Raw genomic sequence first — 15,182 nt, forward strand, 5'->3', positions numbered from 1 at the left:
TTAAACAATCACATAACTGGTTACATGTCTTTGTTTCAGTACAGGAAGGGATTTTTGGGCTTTTCACAGTCATCTATTCCATTCCTATATGCAGCAGAGCCTGTGTCTGTAATGCCCAACCTATTTTTTTTTCTAAAACTAAAGTGTAAATTAAAAACAGCAGATAAATAGTAAAAGCAGTAGGCAAACACTGTGGTCTCACTTGTAAAAAAACAATGGTTTTATCTGATTCATCATTGCCCTATTACTATTTTTTCTTGAATTCATTCATTTTCAGATACCTGTTTTATTCAAATCAGGGTAACAGAAAAGCCATTTCTTATCACAGCACTCAATGAAATTAATGCTACATGCAGCTAAAATGCCTTCCCATTTGGTGTAAATACTTCTGCCTGATTTATGAGGTGCTTATTGCATTTTGCAACTTTATGAAGAAAAAATCCACCAGGAATTATAAAACATTTTTCCATGCTCTTTTCATGAATTCCATATACAGTTTCCAGAATGCATCTAAAGATACTGTCTTCCATAATAAACCTCAACTGAGCCTTCTTTGGAAGTGCAGGTTAAAAACTGACAACTTAGCTGCTATTCTAAACCCCATTAACATCTACCTATCTAGTTAATTGCCTCCTCTCAGGCCTGCATTGTGCTATTTTAGCTGTAAACTGTGCTAAAATGTTGCCCTTTGCAATTTAAAGAATATATAAACCAAAAAAACGCACCACCAGGGTTCATAGGTTGGTACTAGGCTATTAGCCCTAGGGCCTATACAAGCCTAGCCATAACAATTCCCTGGCTATTTCTTCCCACACTATTTACTTCCCTGGACCCCTGTCTAGCAGGGCGACTGACGTGATCCCCGGGGTGAATTTCCTTTCTCCCATCCAATCATCAAGGTTCCTTCTGAAGAGGACCAAAGAGGCACTCTGCTTGACATGTATGGGCAATCTATTCCAGAGTCTGGGGAGTCTCTGGGTCAGGAACCTATCCCTACAGCATGTTTTATTTATTGTGATGACAAGGTTTAGATCCCTGCAGTGTGTGGCTCTGAGGGATTGGGATTTCTTTAAGTGTAGCATGTCCAACAGCTCTGGGTTTGACATGGCCTTGTATGTTAAGCAAAGATCGCCTCTGAGTAGACGATATGCGAGAGAGTATAGCTGGAGTTTTTTAAGGAGGTCAGCGTAGGGCATCTGCTTTAGGCCTGTGATTCTTTTAGTGAGGTATTTCTGTGGCCTTTCCAGTTGTTGCAGATGTCTTGAGAGGTACATACCAAATGGGGCGTTGTATTCTATAATGGGTCTAATGAGGGATGAGTACAGTGGGACAATGACCTCCTTTTTTCTGGATGAAAAGCCCTTAGTGATGAGGTGTGCCACATAGAAGGATTTCCTGACTGTTATGGCGATGTGGTTATCGAAGGTGAGACCACTGTCCACCTGTGTCCCTAAGTCTCTTATCACACTTTCTGTGTTTAGTGTACTGTCACCTATATGGTAATTCACGGATACATGTTTTTTCCCAAAGGGGATAACTATACATTTCTTGGCAATGAGCTTCAGCCCATGGCTCTGGCACCAAGCATCTGTTTCTGTAAGGCCCTTTTGTAGAGTATCCACATCATTTGGGGATTCAATAATGGCTCCCAGTTTGCAGTCATCTGCGAACTTTGTTATCCAAAGTCCCTTAGTGTTGGCCTGTACTTCAGAGAAGTAGATGCCAAACAACAGCGGTCCCAGGACTGAACCCTGAGGTGCTCCACTTGTCACTTGTCTGGAGCTGGATTTGGAGTCGGCTACTTTTACAGTGGGTTCTATCAGTAAGCCAGTTAGAAACCCATTGGGTGACGTAGGGATTAATGCCCAGCTTAGTAAGTTTATCTATGATTCCAGAGTGGGGGATGGTGTCAAAGGCCTTAGCAAGCTCTAGATAGGCTGTGTGGACAACCTTATCCTTGTCCATGGCTCTGGAGACTGATTCGAAGAAGTCAATCAGGTTCAGGAGACAAGATCGGCCCTTCACGAACCCAAACTGGGTGGGGTCCAGTGTTTCCGGACTCCACACAGTTTTATTTAACACAAATTGTTCATAGGTTCATAGGTTGGTACTAGGCTATCGGCCCTAGGGCCTATACAAGCCTAGCCATAACAATTCCCTGGATATTTCTTCCCACAATATTTACTTCTCTGGACCCCTGTCTAGCAGGGCGACTGACATGATCCCCAGGGTGAATTTCCCATCTCCCATCCAATCATCAAGGTTCCTTTTGAAGAGGGCCAAGGAGGCACTCTACTTGACATGTATGGGCAGTCTATTCCAGAGTATGGGGAGTCTCTGGGTCAGGAACCTATCCCTCCAGCATGTTTTGTTCATTGTGATGACAAGGTTTAGATCCCTGGAGCATGTGGCTCTGAGGGATTGGGATTTCTTTAAGTGGAGTATGTCCAGCAGCTCAAGGTTTGACATGGCCTTGTATGTTAAGCAGAGATCGCTTCTGAGTAGACGATATGCCACAGAGTATAGCTGGAGTTTTTTTTAGATGGTCAGCATATGGCATCTGCTTTAGGCCTGTGATTCTTTTAGTGAGGTATTTCTGTGGCCTTTCCAGCTGTTGCAGATGTTTTGTGAGGTACATACCAAACGGGGCATTATACTCTATAATGGGTCTAATGAGGGATGAGTATAGTGCGACAATGACCTCCTTTTTTTCTGGATGAAAAGCCCTTAGTGAGCTTTCATCAATCCAAGTTGACAAACAATTACTGGACGACCTGTGGCATGTAGCAGTTGAATGCTGGGCAACTTGTTGCACTGCTGCTATAGTCCCTCCAAACATTTGTTCAGTCTTTCTCTTCAGCTTTGCTTTTTCCTGCATCCCTTTAACACAGCCAATGAGGGCAAACTGTTCTACAATAACACTGGAAAAATAACTAAATTAAGCCAGAAAAACACATTTTTCCTAACTGTTCTATGGTGCATTTTAGAATTTTTTTTCCAGTCTTTTGATTGGAATGATATTGCAAACAAAACATGTGACTAAGGGAAGGGCTAGGTTTGTAAAGGCTCCAGGGCCGTTAGCGTAGTACACACACTTATGAACCTATGAATTCACCTTTTCTGTATCTCTCTCTTTCATGTTAGACTGGGATGAAGGTAACAGTAGCTGCAATAATATATTTCAAGTATCTGCTGCCAAACAAATATACAGCATGCTTCCTCACTCCCTACCCCCTAAACACAGCTAGTTTCTGTGTATCAATCTGATGTCAGACTGGGAAAAATTAGAAAAAACAAACTGAAAAGTAATGTATTTTGACCTACTGTTATCAGGGATATATATATAATAGCATGCCTCCTTACCTCCAAAAATAACCTGTATATGCATCCAGTATTTGATTATTTGGAAAGTAAAACAAAACAAACAAAAAAAAGACATAGTAATCTACTCTAACTTTTAGGTTCATAGGTGTTTACTAAGCTAATGACCACAAGGGCATTTTTAAGCCTAGCCATACTTCCCAATCCTCTGACAAGTTTTGATATCTTTGATAAGTGTAAGCATGGCCATGGGAGATGAACCATTCACAGGTTACCTGTTTGCATTAGAGACATAGGTGCCAAACCAGGGATGAATTTTCAGTTTCCCATCCAATTATCCAAGTTGCACTTGAACCGAGTTAGGGAGGAACTGTGCTTCACATGAATGGGGAACCTGTTCCAAAGACGGGGAAGTCTCTGGGATACATACCTATCTATCCAGCAGGTCCTATTTATATTACAGGCAGGGTTTAAGTCATTAGAACAGGTAATTCTGCTACTGTTTGTTTTGTGGATATGCAGGAGGTCCAGCAGAGTGGGGTCTGACAATGCCCTGTATGCCAGACATGGATCACCCCTCAAAAGCCTGTAAGAGACAGAATACAGGGATAGGGCCTTGAGGCGCTTAGCATAGGACATATTACTTATGCCCTGTATTCTTTTAGTGTGGAACCTCTGTGGACATTCCAGTTGTTGGATATGCCTGGTTAGGTACATACCAAAGGGTGCATTGTACTCAATGATAGGTCTGATGAATGCCAAATACAATGGAACAATTACTTCCTTGGACTTAGATGCCATGCCTTTGTTTATAGGTTGTGCAACATAGAAAGATTTCCTCACCACTGATCACATGATAATCAAAGGCTAGATTACTATCTATGTGTGCCCCTAAGTCCCTGACTACTGGGTCAACTCTAAAGCATGTGTTGTCAATATGATAGTTACCAGGGATGGATGACTTCCAAAAGGATATTATTATGCATTGCTTGGCATTTAGTTTTAGTACATGGCTCTGATACCAGTTATTTGTCTGTGTCAGCCCCTCCTGGAGAACATTTGTGTCAGTGTGAGATTCAATGACAGCTCCTAATTTGCAATCATCTGCAAATTTAGTCAGCCAGAGACCACTGACATTGGCCTTGACTTCTGAGAAGTAAATGCCAAAAAGGAGCAGTCCAAGGACTGATCCCTGACGGACTGCACTTGTGACTGGCCTCATTGTAGAGGTGGCCCCAATTCTAACTTCCTGGGTCCTGTCTGTGAGCAAGTTGGCTATCCACCGGGTGACATACAGGTTTGTACCTAACCTCCTGAGTTTGTCAACAATGCCCGATTGGGGTATTGTGTCAAATGCCTTGGCCAGGTCAAGGTAGGCAGTGTGAACGATTTTGCCCTCATCCATTGCTTTGGTGACCTTCTCAAAGAAGTCCACCAGGCTGAGTAGGCATGATCTGCCCTTGACGAAACCAAACTGGGTTGGGTCCAGTGTCTGGAGGTTTACTATATCTCTATTGATCATCTCCATGATAATTCTTTCCATGGCTTTACATATAAGACTAGTAAGACTTATGGGTCTGTATTTTCCAGGGTCTGTAGATGGCCCACCTTTGTGCAGAGGGATGACTGTTGTCTTTCTCCATTCATGAGGCATAAAGCCTGTTTGGAGGCTACAGTTAAATAGTAATTCCAGAGGCCCTGATAGGTCATGTTTCATGCTATTTAGAAAGCATCCTGAGATATTGTCTGGGCCCATTGATGCGGTGCTCTTGGTTTTAGAGAGAGCATTAAGGACCTATTCCCTAGTGATAGTAGGGGGAGTTATAGTTGATGATATTTCCCGAGGGAAGGTTGAGGGGGAGAGAGGAGTAAAGTTGGAGCTGAATTCATTAGCCAGGAGGTTTGCTATATCTTCTGGCTCAATATAGGTGGCTCCATTTACAATGAGCCCTGCACACAACTGTGTATTGCCTTTGAGGTTGTGGACACAGCTAAAGAATGCATTGTAGTTGTCCTTGGCCTGGGAGGCCAAACGTACCTCAAATTTGGCTTTGGTCGATTGTATTTGTCCTCTGTTTGTTTAGTTTGATGAGAGTGCTTTTATCCTTTTGGGTGCTGCACTTCCTAATTTTTGCCATGATTTTCTTCCTCCTGTTATACATCTGACTGATTTTGTGATCCTACCAGGGTGACTTATTTTTTGAGTTAGTTCTGTACTTCTTTCTGTTGGGTACAGCTGCCTCTATGCAGCTATTAACATGGTTGTACCGGGTTTCTTTGAGCAGTTCTGCAAAGGCAGAAGTGTTCTCAGGGTTTACAGGGGCTTGAAATTTTGCCAGGTTTGTACTTAATAGCAGGAGGTTAGCCTTAGAATAGTTCCTGAATATTCCTGGTTGAGCTGGGGTTCCAGGTTTTACTTTTACTTCAAAGGAGACCATTTTGTGGTCTGACCTTACCAGGGAAGGCATTACAGTAGGGGGTGTGCAGCAGTCTCCCATATTAGTGAGGACCAGATCCAGTATGGTTGCACCCCTAGTTGGTATATTTACTATCTGGTCCAGGGAGTTTGTGTTTACAAAATCCAGGAATCTCTGTGCATGCATGTTTGATGTCATATAGGATTCCAGTTAATAGTGGGGTAATTAAAGTCGCCCATGAATATGGTATTGGGTTGGATGATTAGTGTTTCTAATAAGTTTAAATACATGGTATGGGTTTCCTGGGTCATAGAGGAGGACCTATAGCTTGCAAGGAAGTGGTATTGGATTTTACCTATGATGATTTGAACATGGAGCAGCTCAAGTGCATTGTCCTGTTTGACCAGCCTTGAAGTATATTTATTTTTGATGTAAATAGAGACACCTCCACTTTAGTCCCTGCCTGTGAAGTAGCTGGTCTAAATATGTGGACGGCATTATAACCTTGAACTGTTGTTGTGCTCTCCATGGCTTTAAACTACATCTCAGAGAATGCACAGACATCAGCATTTTCTAGGGCAGAAAGAGCTTCCAGGGAGTGGAGTTTTTTTGTTTAGGCTCCGAGCATTGAGCAGTAATACCTTTAGATTTTCTTGGTATTGATTTGCTATGTCAGAAGTACTTTCAATTTGGCATTGCCTAAAAAAGGCACTATAGGGGAAGACAATGTTTTAGTTAATATGTGAAAGCCTAGAGAGGAGAGGTGCAGACCATCCCTGGCAAAGCAGCACAGTCTGTTAACCATCTCCATCCATGCTGACAAATATTGCACCCCCTTAGAATGACACCAGAAACCAAGCCAATTATCAAAGTCAATCATCTTCTGTTCATATTGTGGTATCATCCTTGGAGAAGGTAAAATGTTGCTCAGTGCTAGGTTCATACCAGCCCGAAACACATATTCCAAGACCTCTATGATGTCTCTCTTCATATAGTCTAGGGAGGTACATCTCAGATCATTTACTCCCACGTGGGCTATGACTGAGTCATACTAGTAATTGTGGCCCAAAGACCTGACCAAGTTCACAGATGATTGCAAACTGGGAGCCATTATTGATTCTCCAACTGATGTAGACATTCTACAAAAAGGCCTCACTGACACCTATGACTGGTGCCAGAACCGTGGCCTTAAGCTCAATGCCAAAAAGTGTATTGTCATTCCCTTTGGGAAAAATTCAGTGCCCATGAACTACCACATAGGCAGTAGTCCATTAAACACCAAAGGTGTGATAAGAGACCTGGGGACACAGGTTGACAGCAACCTCTCCTTTGATAACCACATTGCCACTGTAGAAAGTCCTTTTATGTAGCACATCTCATTACAAAAGGTTTCTCATCCAGGAAGAAAGGGGTCATAATCCCTCTCTACTCATCCCTCATTAGACCTATTATAGAATAGAATGCCTCATTTGGTATGTACCTCACTAGACACCTACAACAATTGGAAAGGCCACAAAAATACCTCACTAAGAGGATATTAGGCCTTAGACACATGCCCTATATGGACAGACTCAAAAAAACTCCAGCTGTACTCTGTGTCTCATCACCTACTTAGAGGCAATCTCTGTTTGACCTACAAAGCCTTTCTGACCCAGGGCTGCTAGATATGCTACACATAAAGAAATCCCAATCGCTACATGCCACATGCTCCAGGGACCTAAACCTCATTACCACAATAAACAGAACATGTTGGAGGGACGGGTTAACCCAGAGACTTCCCATACTCTGGAACAAACTTCCCATTCATGTCAAGCAGAGCACTTCACTGGCCCTCTTTAACAGAAATCTTGACGAGTGGATGGGCAATAGGAAGTTCACCCCAGGGATCACTTCAGTGGCCTTGCTTGACAGGGGCATTGGGAACTAACTTTGGGAGGCATAATGCCAGGGAATCTTCTTAGGCTAGGCTTATATAGGCTCCAGGGCCATTAGCCTAGTACACACCTATGATCCTATGTTCATCCTGAATGAATGCAGGAATGGTTAAGGAGAGGTGAATTCAAACCAAGAGATGAAAGGTTAATATTGGCAGCCCAAGACAGTGGGCTACATACACATTGGTTTGCAAAGTCCATTGAACATGGGGAGAAACAGACAAATGTAGGTTTTGTAAAACAATTGAAATAGCTGCACATCTCATTGCTGGTTGTGATATACTATTTATTTATTTATTTATTTGCAGTTTGTTTCCCAGGATAGTCCAATTGGGCCACAAGGAGCCCATTTTCAATGGAGTCCTGGGGAGAAAAACTCCAGAAAAATATAAATACATAGTACACATTGCACATTTACTTTACAGATTATCTCATAGGAATACAAAGTAAATATAATAAGAAAAGGTTAACAATGCTAGAATACATCAGTGTAGTTTGTAAAAGAGCAATTAAAAAAAAATTTTTTTTTTACACAAAAGTAGCAGCATACCCCGCGGTGGTGGTGCTGCGGTAGCGTTGTCGCCTCACAGTAAGACGTTGTCCGGTTCGATTCTCAGCTAGAGCGTCTTCTGCGAGGAGACATGCGTGAATGGGCGTACCTTCATTGAAGGCTGTGCGTCAGGGCTGATAACTCGGCACGTTAAAATCAACTACCAATCATTAGTGGACCAGAGTTCCGCTGTGGTGACCCCTAACCGGAAAAAGCCGAAAGACACAACAACAACAACACAAAAGTAGCAGCATAGGGTAACTGTTAAGTAGTTGGTCAAATAGTTCAAAAGAGCTGCAGAATTATAGGAGGCAGTGATGGCGTATTTAGCTCTAGGAGAGTAGAAAGTGGTATTAGAAGGATTAGGTAGGATGGGAACAGGAGTACTTCCCACTGAGAAGTTAGGTGTGAGTGCAGCAAGGTTTTAAATGAGGAGGGACTGTTGGTGATGCGGATAGGAGATGGTAGAGAATTCCAGAGGCGTGCAAGAGAGAAGGAAATTAGGTGTGTCCCAGCTGGACGTGTGGGTTTGTGCAATTTAATTAGTTTTTGGGAATTAGATCTTAGAAGTCATTATGGTTCATACATTTCAAAGGTAGTGGCTAGGGAGAGACAAAGAAGAGGTTGTAAATGAGTTTGTGTGCTTGGATGAGTTGGGTATAAGTGAGGAGGTTAGGTAGCTCAAGCCAGTTTAGTTGGTGAAGAGAATTACAATGGTGAGAAATGGCACTGTGATCTGCTGAAAATTTTGATATCTTGTTATAGCAAGAGCAGAGTTTTGTTTTGAGGGTGGCTTGCAGGTTGGTGAGGATATAGGCACTGAATAGGAGGAATGGGATGAGATAAGTATGGACTCTTATGAGCTTAGTGGAAGGAGAGATATAATGATTATGGCGGTATAGCATACCAAGTTTTTTGTGTTTTTTTTATATTTATTTGTAAATGTTTGTCATAGTTTAGTTGATCATCTATGAGTACTCCTAGTATTTTAGTGTCAGAAACTATTTCTAGGGGAGTACTATTTTTGCTGGTGATTATAAATGAATGTTTATCTAGGGAGGAGGTTTTGGAGGCGGTGAATAACATACGTTTAGTTTTGGTTGCACTAAGAGCCATATGGTTGTCTAGCATTCACGGCTCAGTAGAGGAGAAGGCGGTTTGTTTAAGCTTATTTAGAGTGGTAGAATCATCAGCATATTGGATGAGTCTGGAGTTTCAAATGGCTTACCAAGTCGTTAATATGTTGAATAATAGGGGGCCTAAAATGGAACCTTTGGGGACACCTGTGGGAGTATTAAGGAAGGGTGAAGTGGCTTTATTCCATTTGACTGCTTGTTGTCTTGTTGTGAGGTAGCTGGAGAACCACTTGGTACAGGAAAGGAATAGGTTTAGTTTGGAGAGTTTATTAAGAAGCAGGTTGTGGGAAATAGTGTCAAATGCCTTGGAGAGGTCAAGAAGAGGGTGGACACGAAATGGCCAGAATCACGGGCTTTGTTAATTGTTTCAAGGAAGGAGAGGAGAGCAGTGGAGGTGCTATGACCGGGTCTGAATCCATGCTGTGTGGGGGTAAGAAGCTGGTTGTTGATGAGATAGGGTAAGGGTTGTTGGTGGATACATGTTTCAAGAAGCTTAGAAACATTGGATAAGATAGCAATAGGGCAGACATTTGGAATGTCATTATTATTACCTCCTTTATGTAGAGGAATAATAAAGGCTTTCTTCCAGAGCTGGAGGACCTGGATTTCTGAGATAGACTGATTAATTAGTATGCTGATAGGGAGAGAAATGGCTTCTGTGGCTACTTTTAGGAAGTAGGAGGGAATTTCATCAGTGGCACTGGAGCCAGATTTTAATTTTAGGAGAAGTTTTTTATGGTGGATATAGAGATGGGATTGATAAAGAAAGGTGGAGGTTGGGAGCAAGTGATCCTAGGGGAGGAAGGGATGGGTGGACTCTGTGGAGGGGTTGTAGAGGTGTTGATGAAGGATGATTTTAGCTTGCTTATGGACTCTGTGAAGAAAGAGTTAAATTGGGTAGCTCAGTTCATGTCAGAGGCATCTGGGTTGGGGAAAGGGTTTTCTTTTTTTCCTGGGTTGAGGAGTGATGAGATTCCTTTCCAAAATAGTTTGGAATTGGTGTTGTGGTTGGTTTGGAGAGTGGAAAAATAGGCTTTGCGATCTGAGGTAATAAGTTTGTTTACTTTATTTCGTAGTGTTTTATATTCATTTAGGGTGATAGTGGTTTTATTTTTATGGTAACGTGTCCAGGCTTTGTCACGGAGTCGCATGGTAGCTAAGGTGGTTTTGGTTAGCCAGGGTACAGGGTTACTTTTTATACATTTTGTTTTTAGAGAGGCAAAGGAGTTGAGCAGGTTTGTGAAAGGAGAGTTAGAGTAGGAGAGAGCATTATCTAGGAGAAGAGTCTTTAATGGGTTCCAGTTTGTGCTTTTTAGTGCATTTGAGAAGGTTTCAGAATTGAAGTTCTTTAGGCAGCGAGTGGAAATATAGGTATGAGTTAGTTGCATGGAAGAGGGGAGACGGTGGGCAAAAGTGGGGAAGTGGTCAGCTAGTGGGTCTGGGAGAATACCACTATCAGAGATATAGTGAGGATGGGATACTAGAATCCAGTCTATTGTACTTCCAGTAATGGAGTTCTTGGAAGGCCTGGTAGTGGAATTGATTAGTTGTGTAAAGTTATATAAGTTAATATTTGAGTGAGTTAGTGGGAGATTGGATTGTGGCCCAGTTTATGTTCACATCTCCCAGGATTATGGTTTCATGAGTAATGTTAGTAGAGACCCAGGAGAGAATATCGTCAAGGGATGAGATATTGTCTCCAGGAGGAATAGAGAGGGAGAGAACAAATATGAGTTTATGCTTGTTTAGGTGGAGTAGGGCTGGTATTATTTCTGCTTTGCCAAATTTGGGAAAGGTTTTGGTATAGGGGGTGACTCAGAGGGAGGCCGAGTAAAGGAGTGCTACACTGCCCCCCTTTTTATGTGTTCTGTCACTCCTTCTTAACACGCGGTAGTTGGGAGAAGTTATTTCAGAATCTTGTATGTGGGGCTTAAGCCAGACTTCTGAGATGGAGAGAATATCGGGTTGGTTATACAGAAGCCAGGCATAAAGGTTTGGAATTCTGTTACATAGGCTCTGAGCATTTAATGCTGAGAAATGGAGGGATTTGCCTGTTTCATGGGGGGGGGGGATTCAGTGTGGTAGAGGGACATGAGTTTGGGTGGATGTCCCCGGACAGTAGGATAGAGATAAGATGATGGATGAGGTATTTGGTTTGTTTGGGGTGTAGTATACAGGTAGAGAGTTTTGTGGACATTAGACTAGTTTAGTTGGGAACAGTGTTTTTAGAGTTGGATAGGAGTCTATAGGGGAAGAGCATGCTAGTGTTGAGGGAGTAGAGACTGGGAGATACAGGGGTAACAGTAAATGTGTACTTTGTAGAGGATGGGGTAGTGGTGTGAAATGGGGGGAGTGGTTTGTATTGGTAGGTTGGGTGATATAGTTTAGGTAAGTTAAGGTAATTAGAAGTATTATTTGAGTAAGTAGGGATAGAGGTTTGAGGGTCATGATGTTGGTTATTAGAGTAGAAGTAAGGCGTGAGTTAAGTTAGGAAGTTAGTTTGAGTAATAAATTATGGTTTAGGTTAATTGTTTGGTAGTTTATCAAGATAAGATGTGTTTGGCAGTAAACTCTGAAGGGTAAGCTTACTTTAAATGGGTGAACTGTGGGAGGAGATTTTAGGAGGTATGATGGGTAGTTTGTATTTGGACTGTGGAAATGGTGGGAGTGGTTAGGTAAGTATAAGTGTAGGGGTATTGGGAGTGGGTGGAATTTGGGGGTAGGGTTGGGGGAGCAGAGTGAGCCCACAGGGCAAACAGAGCAGGTAGAGCCAAGGGAAGGAAGAATCAAAGGTAAAAAAAAAAACAATCAGTGGAGTGGAAGGTAAGTTCAGAGGAAAGTATGCAAGGGGGTAAGGGACGTTCTAGCAGTGGTATAGGGAAAGGATTAGAGTGGTTCAGAGAGGTAAAGATGGCACCACAGGAAGGAAGGCAAAGTTAAAGAGTCTGGGGAGGGGTTGGAAAGAAAAGAATGTGAAAGAAACTGGGGGACGGGTTGGAGAGAGTGTGGAGATTGATATTACAGTGGCCTAGCTGGCTGGAACCAGTACTGACAGGGTCAGGTCAGCAGTATGAAACAGCACTGAAAATAATCAGAAAGGAAGCAACTGTGAAAATCAGAGCTGAAGAGGTAAAAAGAGAGTAAGCCAGAGATGGAAATGTTGCAGATATAAATTTAAAAACAGGAGACAAAGGGTACAGAAGACGTACTAGGGGTTAAATAACATTTTAGAGTGTGGCTGGCAACATTAAACCTACATATACTGGAACTATTGAGAGTTAAAATAACATTAAACTAAAAGCTATTGGTACTATGGTTAGTTAAAACAGCAAGGAATATAGTAGACTACTGGCATTCTGCTGCCTCCTGGTGGACAAAGTAAGTTATTACAGCCAGAAAAAGTAACCTGTGTGCGTGCTCACCTGCCCTGTAGTAATACTTTAAATAATAAGGAGCAGTTCACTTTTTTAAAAGCAGATAGTTTTAAAAACATATTCAAAGTGTGGCTAAATTGCAATAGAAGGAACACCTACAGTTGAGCTAGAAAGCTGTGCTTTTTAATTTGTTTTTGGAGCTGCTTCAGGGAGGAAACAAACAGATTTATAACTCTTTCACAAGGTATTTTGCTGGGCTAGTCTGTTGGGCAGGGGATTACCAAAGTGTGTTTAACCCATCGGGAGAAGCTTCTAAAGCCAGAGAGCACACAGGCAGGGGAGAGTAGAAGCTTTCATGTGGACTAATGGCAGGACTGTATACTGAAAGGCATAATAATGTGGCAAGAGTGTTGCACTGGGGATTGTGAAAACATTATAATATTGAAGTAGCTGAAAAACACTGGAAACATGAGTCACAAAGCATCATAGAAAAAGATGAAGTCTACATCACATGAGTTCACCCATTACCAACAGCTCAAAAGATAGATGATAGAAAACCAGATATAGTGGTCCATGAAGAGAAGACAAAAGTAGCATTAATCACTGAAATTGCCACACCCAGTGACTACAGTATCTCGCATACAGAGAGACACAAAGTCATAAAATATCAGGATTTGCAGGCAGAAATGAGAGCAATGTGAAAGAAAGATATCCAGAAAGTTCCAATAGTAGTAGGAGCAACGGGTCTTTTAAAGAAGAGTCTGCAATCGTATTTAGATATGCTACCAATACATGTAACTCTGTACAAATTGCAGAAGGAGTCATTACTGGGCATACTGCGGGTGCTGTGAAGAGCACTACTGGCTGACGTCAAAGAGTGAAACAATCCTAATTTCATGGACTTTAATCGTACTTTGACTTAAGAATGGAGTTCATTCCTGTCACGGTATTATAAACCCAAAAGACTTGGAGAAATTAAAAAAGTATTATTATATAGCATTATATAGCATATAATATTATATTCATAAAGTAGCAGAAAGTATTCTAAGAACATGAGAATAGAGAAAGGAGATTTTGCCGATAGTGATTATTGCAAATAGCGGTACAGAGACTAGGCAAGAGGGGGTAGGAATTTAGAAAACTGGCAAAGGAACCAAGATACTGGGGCAAATAACTAGAGATTGAATGGTAATAGAATAGGAAAACACCAAGAAGACATTTGGTCTACAAGCCAGAGACTGCCTTCCCTGTCAAGAACTGATATCATAGTATAGGCAAAGAGAAGAGGACTGGGGAATCCTAAGGAAAAGACCTGCTCTGGTAGAGTTTTCAGTTGAATATAGAACAGAAGCTGATGTTAAACAAGAGATAATTGGTAGGGCATATAAAATATTGCCGGGTAACTATAGGAACTAATCAGAGAAGTTTAGAAAAGACTGGGAATTGACTGGATTGGAAAAGGAAGGAGGAAATTACATAAAAACTGGAAACTGTAAGAACAATGCATCGGAATAATGTTTTGGAGGAGCAGTGAGGCTTAAGGCAGGAATTGAGCAATGTATGTAATGCTGGATTGATTATAATCATATAAAAGAACATGCATCATGTATGTTTGTAATTGTGAACATGTCAACATGGTTGTTTTCTTTAATATAAATGTATATTTGCCTATGTCTTAGGTAATAATGCAATAAAGGTGTTAAACAGGATGCTGAGGAATAGTCTGAAATGTGATTTGTATACAAGTAAGAATTGATAACACTGGATCCAACTGAGAATAAGAGAAACCTTTTTTCAGTGTTATGCTGCCACAGTGCAACAGGCCAGATTTGTACTATCTGGGAGTTACTAGAATGAAAGATGACAAGCACTAAATAAGATGGGAATGTCAGTATCTAGTGTTAGATGGTCCAGTGAGAGGAGGATATATTTATATGGGTGGCTGATCGCTTTGTGTTATTATGTTGCCTGAACTTGAGTAATCTTAAAGATAGGACATAAAAGGTCACTATGTATAGAATGATATCAGGTTGTGAATAAATTGTTTAACAGAGGGCTAGTATAAGAGAGGGAATATGATGCAGAGTCAGAATGGAGGTTCTGCAAATATGTGAGGCGTATATGTTGGTTAATGGATCCCTGGTCATGTCTATTCGTATTCCTAAGTCATTTGTGGGTTGTTGCAATAGTGCATGTACTAAAAGAATCAATCACACATACATGTACAGCTTGTAATAAGAAGTTAATACTGAGATACTGTAATATCTATTTATTATAACTGAGTTTAGCACCAATTTGTCAAGACAAATGCAAGCCATAATGTATGTAACTGATAATGGATTAATAATGAAATGTTTCTATTACTGTATAACATTTGTTCCAATTATTGATTTGCCTAGAGTTTATTTTCTAATGCATATTACTGGAACAAGATGAGTGCTATGATCAGT

The 15,182-nt window shown here is 41.4% G+C and overlaps 1 protein-coding gene across 1 annotated transcript in view; it reads left to right on the forward strand.

Moving 5' to 3' along the window:
• LOC122793779 (carboxypeptidase B-like) overlaps positions 1-15,182 on the forward strand; it is a 322,241-nt gene that overhangs the window by 288,698 nt on the left and 18,361 nt on the right. The window lies entirely within an intron of this gene.

This window comes from Protopterus annectens, chromosome 2.part0 (genome assembly GCF_019279795.1).
Source record: "Protopterus annectens isolate FY-2018-M chromosome 2.part0, PAN1.0, whole genome shotgun sequence".
Lineage (NCBI taxonomy): Eukaryota > Metazoa > Chordata > Ceratodontiformes > Protopteridae > Protopterus > Protopterus annectens.